At 41.7% G+C, this 6,388-nt stretch overlaps 1 long non-coding RNA gene across 1 annotated transcript; it reads left to right on the top strand.

The window, feature by feature from the left end:
- The first annotated feature begins 224 nt into the window (after window positions 1–224).
- LOC145634871 (uncharacterized) lies at window positions 225–972 on the top strand. The gene is made up of 2 exons (XR_014113661.1): window positions 225–549; window positions 654–972. It is a non-coding gene; the product is annotated as an uncharacterized LOC145634871 (long non-coding RNA).
- Window positions 973–6,388: the final 5,416 nt, after the last annotated feature.

The raw sequence follows: 6,388 nt of genomic DNA, 5'->3' as shown, positions 1-6,388 counted from the left end.
TATTTAACCGTTCTATTTTGTATATCCAAATATTTTACACTTGCAATATAGATCGCTCCTCTTAGTTAACCGTTCTATATGCTTAATATTATTTTTTTTACAATAAAAAAGAATAATCTAACATATGAAAGGGCCCAAAATTTTAACCCTAACTCCCCTTTCTTCTTAAGATAGTCGTCCAACTACATTCTTCATCCATAACTTCCCCTCTTCTTTCACTCCTACCTCCTCTAAAACTCTAATTCCTTTCTCTTCTACCTTCATCCTTCAATAATGGTTTAATGTCGTCCTAGAAACTCCAAGCTAACCTCCGATTAACCTCCTCTCCGTCGTCGTCTTCCTCTATTTACAAGTGTCTGGTCCATACCGTCGCATCGCCGCTAATGATGTGAAAAATCTACAAATACAACGAGCCTTGTTTTCCAACCCCAACTCCGATACAGTGCGTCGCGAAAGTCCAGCGTGAAAGATAGAACCATTAAATCTCTGTTCTGCTCTGTTTATGGTCGCAAGTTATTGCGGGTTGCTTGGTGTTTAACATTTATTTAGGTAGCTTGTTTAATTCCCAATTGTTAATTTTTGATCTATAACTTTTATCAATTGATTTTAATGTTATGATATGGTAACTTTATGATTTTTCATCTATGATTTAGGGTGTTTGGTGGTGCGCCTTAACTATTTGCGTGTGCTATTGGTGGAGAAGCTTCAGTGGTTGAGGTTGGTGGAGGTGTTGCGGTGGTTGAGGCCGGTGGAAAACGTTGCAGCAGTGGTTGAGGTTGGTGAAAGCGGAACCTGCGGTTGAAGCCATGGAATTTTTATTTATTTTTTTTTTTTGAAGAAGAAGAACAGTACTATCACATTGATAGTTATGCTAATTGAATTGTATCAAAATATTGAGATGTAATTTATTTTTTATAGGCATGAGATGTAATTAATTGAATAATGATAATAAAGTTTGTTTTTAATTTGGCATTTAATTTTGACTTTTACAACTTCAATTGAATTTAATTTATTGATTACTGATGTAGATTAGTATATATGCAATCTCCCAAAATTAAATTTTTTTTTTTAAAAAAAAAATAAATCAACAAAGAGAACTGTTATCAGTGTTAACCATTCTCTTTTATTTATTTTTTATAAGCATAATAAACAGGAAAGAGAACGGTTATTTCTTGCATATAGAACGTTTTTTGTACCCGTTCTCTTTTCCCTTGCATATAGAACGCCTCTTATACCCGTTCTGTAAACTTTACACATCACTTAGCAGAAGATCGCCTCTAAGGCGATTTATAAAGCCCATTATAACAGTTCTCTAAGGCCTTTTTTGTAGTAGTGTCCAAAATATGGAATGCTCTTTCTAACTCCCACTCAAGCACTTTACTCCAAATCCCAAGGTTGATATTTATAGAGGAAAGTATGAGTGGGAATTCCTATCCCATCAATGTGGGATCATGAAATTCCACAAATTAATTTAAAGCTAAATTAAATTAAAATTACAAACTAATAATAAATCTAAAAGTGGCATTACCATGTGAAATGTGTTGGTGAGGACCACATGGAGAGTAGGGGACCATACTTGCTCCCCACTCAATACTCTCCTTGTGCCACATGTCCTTACTCACTTGCTCCCATATTCCTCAAGCTTCCCCATAGTTACCGGCCCTATGGCCCAGCCACGAGCCCTGCCCGAGCCCAACCCTGCACCAAGATGCAGGCTGCTGCTGTGCGCGCAAGCCACGCACTTGGTGAAGGCTTGCTGCTGTGCGTGGCTACTAGTGCTTGCGCTGCTAGCACGCCTAGCTTGCGGCAGCTAGCTGCTGCACGCACCACGTGCACGCGGCTGCTAGCTGCTGCTGTGCGTGGCTGCTAGCACGGTGCGCTAGAACACACCTAGCTAGCCATGATAGCCTCGGCTTGGTGCGCTTGCTAGCCACCTATGCTTGGGCATTTTTGTAGGGAATTATAGGTACTACGCAGCGGAAATAACATGAATCATTTCATATAGTACCTAATCCCAAGATCTAATGCATAACACTTAAAGAACATATAATCGTACCTTTGAAGCGTGATTCCACATGCGATCGAGCAAGAACAATGGGAGATAAAGAACCCCAAGCGTGATTCCTCTACTTAGTCCACGAGCATGGATTAAACCTCCACGAATGCTAGTTAGTTGTGACTGAACACTTCAATCAACCTTCAACGAAGATTTGAGCCACGAACACACCACAACACCACCCACGCGCCACCACACGCGCCACCCGGGGAGGAGGGCCGTATGGACAGGGAGGAGAGAGAGAGGGCCAAGTAGAGAGAGAGATAGAGAGTTAGGGATTTTGGGAAACCTGGTTGCTTGTGTGACAATTCACTGTATGTCAATTGTTGTGTCATGCAACCCTAGGCATGGTTTATGTTTATAGATCATATCTAGAAATAAAACCATGTCAAGTCAAAAACCCATCAGACTCTTCTAACTATCTAAGCCCAATTATTAATATGGTATGTCATGAACTCATGAGGCCCAATAATGGGCCTCTAACTTGTTTATCCAATACTCTTATGTGTGACCTTGTAGGATCCATTCTATAAGGCTTTGGGCTATTAAGCTAGCGCAAAGATCAATTGTCATATCTAGCACCAAACATTGACGACCCTATAGAATGAACTTATTATCTCCATAATAGTGATCCTTGATACATCTAGTAATTGCACTTATCGAAGACATAACTCCTTCAATTTTTGCCCCTAGCATTCGGATGCTCGGGGCATTCCGATGCTAGGGGTATTTTGGGAATATGGTTGATTTATTATTATTTTGCGCGTCTCGTCTTTTTATTATTTTTAACTCGACTTCCGACGATCGGTTTCGACGCTCCAAGCTCGAATTACCGACGTCTAAATATTTAACACTCGGGCGACGAATTAATTTCTTCCGAATTAATTCGTCGAGTCGGTTCATATATTTTGCTTGGGTGTAACTCGAAGGGTTCAGTCAAGATTAAGCTGTAATATTAATTATATTAATATTACTGATCGGAAGCGGCCTCCACCCACGCATTCCGATCACTTGACCTTACTGAATATATTATCTTTCTAATAATTCTGAACCCGCTATCAGAATAATACACTTGTTCGAAGGACACCATTCCTTTCAGATCTACCCTTTGAATTGATGTGTGATGCTAGTGATTGGGCAATTTGAGGTGTTTTGGGACAACGTGTGGACAAGAAGCTTTACGTCATTTACTATATGTCCAAGACACTAAATGGGGCTCAAAAGAATTACAAAACAACGGAAAAAGAATTCTTGGCCATTGTTAACTCTTTTGAGAAATTCTGGTGTTATTTGTTGGGTTCAAGACCATTGTCATCACGGATCATGCGACTCTCAAATATCTCTTTGCCAAAAAAGAGTCCAAGCAAAGGTTGATTCGTTGGGTTCTTGAATTACAAACTTTTTAAATAGAGATTAGGAATAAGAAGGGTGCGGAAAATGTTGTGGCAGACCATCTTTCTCGCCTTGAGGGTGATCAAATTCATGGTGATGGTCTACCAATTGAAGATAGAATGATTGATGATATCTTGTAAGCCATTAAGGTTAAGGATCTCCCATGGTATGCCGACTTGGTGAACTTTCTATCATGTGGGGAGTTTCCACCTTCTTTCTCCAAGAACCAAAAGAAGAAGCTGAAGAGGGAGGCAAGACATTACTTGTGGGATGAACCAATCTTGTATAAACGTGGGGTAGACGGCTTGCTTTAGCGTTTGTGTCCTGAATGAAGAGGTGCCAAGTGTTCTAAAGATGTGCCATTTGGATCCAAGTGGCGGTCATATGGGCATTTCAAAAACCGCCACTAAGGTTCTTCAATGTGGTTTGTGGTGGCCGCATCTCTTCAAAGATTCCTGGGGCTTTGTAAAGTCATGTGACCGATGTCAAAGGGTTGGAAATATCTCCAAGAGGAATGTGATGCCTCAACAGCCCATTCTTGAGTTTGAGGTGTTCGATGTTTGGGGGATTAACTTCATAGGACCATTCCCTTCTTCATATGGTAATCAATTCATACTTGTGGCTGTGGACTATGTTTCTAAATAGGTTGAGGCCAATGCCTCCCCTACTAATGACCAAAAAGTAGTGTTGAAGTTGTTAAACAAAATCATCTTCTCAAGGTTTGGCGTACCTAAGGCTGTGATAAGTGATAACGGATCTCATTTTGTTCACAACGCCTTCCAAAAGATGTTGAGGAAACATGGAGTGCATCAACGGTTCGACCTTCCATATCATCCTCAATCGAGTGGCCAAGTCGAGGTCTCCAATCGTCAAATAAAGCTCATTCATGAGAAGACAGTTGCAAGGAGTAGAAAGGATTGGTCGGACAAGTTAGATGATGCTCTTTGGGCTTATAGTACGGCTTTTAAGACGCCTATTGGTACCACTCAATATCGCCTTGTCTAGGGCAAGTCTTGCCAACTCCCGGTGGAGCTTGAACACCGTGCTTTATGGGAAATCAAAAAGATAAACTTTGATTTAGAAAGTGCGGGGGAGAAAAGGTGGTTGGACCTTCATGAGCTGGAGGAGCTTAGACTTGATGCTTACGACTGTGCTAGCACCTACAAAGCTCGTTCCAAAGAAGCTCATGATAAGCTTATTGAAAAGAAGGAGTTTTGTGTTGGTGATAAAGTCCTCCTCTACCACTCGAGAATGAAGTTATTTCCCGGAAAGCTCATGTCAAAATGGAGTGGTCCTTTCTTGGTGAAAGATGTTTTTGCTAATGGCACCGTGGAGATTTCTCCTTTGGATTCCTCATCTTCTTTCAAGGTTAGCGGTCATCGGCGTAAGAAATATTTTGATGGATTTTTTGTTGGCCTTATTCATAAAATGATTCTTTTCAAACCACCTTGAGTGGGGTGGTAACGTCGAGCTAACGACGTTAAACAAAAGCGCTTACGGGAGGCAACCCGGATTCTCACCTTTACTCTCTTTTCCTTTCTTTCTTTTATTTTTAGTTTTTTGTTGATTTTTGCTCTTACCCCCTTTCTTGTGTTTTTGGTTTGTTTTGTAGGGAGCCTTCATTCATCATATATGGACTAAATGTATTTGTGAGGGTGATAAGAGGTTTTAGAGTGTAGAGGAGAGGGCACCCCGCGGGCTTGGAGAGGCCTCAAGTGCCCTTGCTTTCAATAGTGGGAATTGGATCAGTAGCTCTCCGCGGGCTCTCCGCCGGCGCGGATGCCTTAGAGAGAGCGCGGGGGAAATTCAGAGAGGGCGCGGCTAATTTTCTAAAATTGGATCAGGAACTCTCCGCGGCCTCTCCGCGATCTCGCCGCGGGCGCGGCAATTTTGGAGCGGGCGCGGGAGATATAGAGAGGGCGCGGCCCCTGGACAGGTAAGAAAAATCCGAATTTTCCAGAAACTTTCCGCGGTTTCCCCGCGGTCTCTCCGCGGGCGCGGCAAAACTGGAGCGGGCGCGGCTTTGTCGAGAGAGGGCGCAGGGATCTGGGTTTTATTTGGCCGGTTCCTCTCTCCTTCTCTCTCCTTCTCTCTCCTCTCTTATTTCCCATTCACTCATCATTTTCCCCATTCTCTCTCTTCATCCACTCAAACCCTAACCCCCAAATCATATCTTTCACTCAATTTTACTCAAATTCATCCTTATTTCCTCTTACAATTCCAACCAAACTTCCTTCATACTCCATTTTCATCAAGTTTGCTCTTCTTTCTCGTGGTTTTCTTCGGGAATTTCAATTCTACTCGGTTTTGTGCTTGCTTTGAGTCTTCAATCTTGGTATACTTCTCACCTTTGTTTTATTTTTGTCAATTTCAATTGATTTTTAAGCATTGGTTGTGAGTGGCCTTGATTAAGCTTGAGTATGTTGTTTTTGGTTGTTTGTATGGTGGTTTTGGAATTATTTTGGATGTTTTTGTGCTTCTTTTTGTGATAGATTGTTGATATTGTTTGTTGTTGTTGGATGTTTGGTTGTTTGTTGCTTGTAACAGGTACTTTGTAGTTTGGGGTGGTTTTGGGTGGTCTTGTGAACGGAGGTTTGTTCACGTTGGTGGTAGTGTTGAACATTGTGTGGGTTGGACTTGTGAACTATGGATTTGTTGAGGAGAGTTAAGAGTAGCAAGAGAAGTTCAAACCAATCCCCCGGGGAATCCTCTCGTGGCCAACCTTAAAACACCGAACCCCCTCAAAACCAAACTACTCAAGATAATGCCCCACCTCCTCCTTTACCCACTCTCAAATTTCATAACCGGGCTAAACACACCCCTATCTATAATAAAATGAAATCCCGGAAATTTAGACCGTCCCGCAACTATTTTCCCGAGGATATGGTAAAATTGGGTATTGATGCCGATCTTAACATTTTGCTCCGTAATCTTGGTTTG

This window comes from Chenopodium album, chromosome 6 (genome assembly GCF_948465745.1).
Source record: "Chenopodium album chromosome 6, dcCheAlbu1.1, whole genome shotgun sequence".
Lineage (NCBI taxonomy): Eukaryota > Viridiplantae > Streptophyta > Magnoliopsida > Caryophyllales > Amaranthaceae > Chenopodium > Chenopodium album.
Note: the sequence above shows the minus strand (reverse complement) of the source record. Positions and strands in the feature narration are given on the sequence as shown.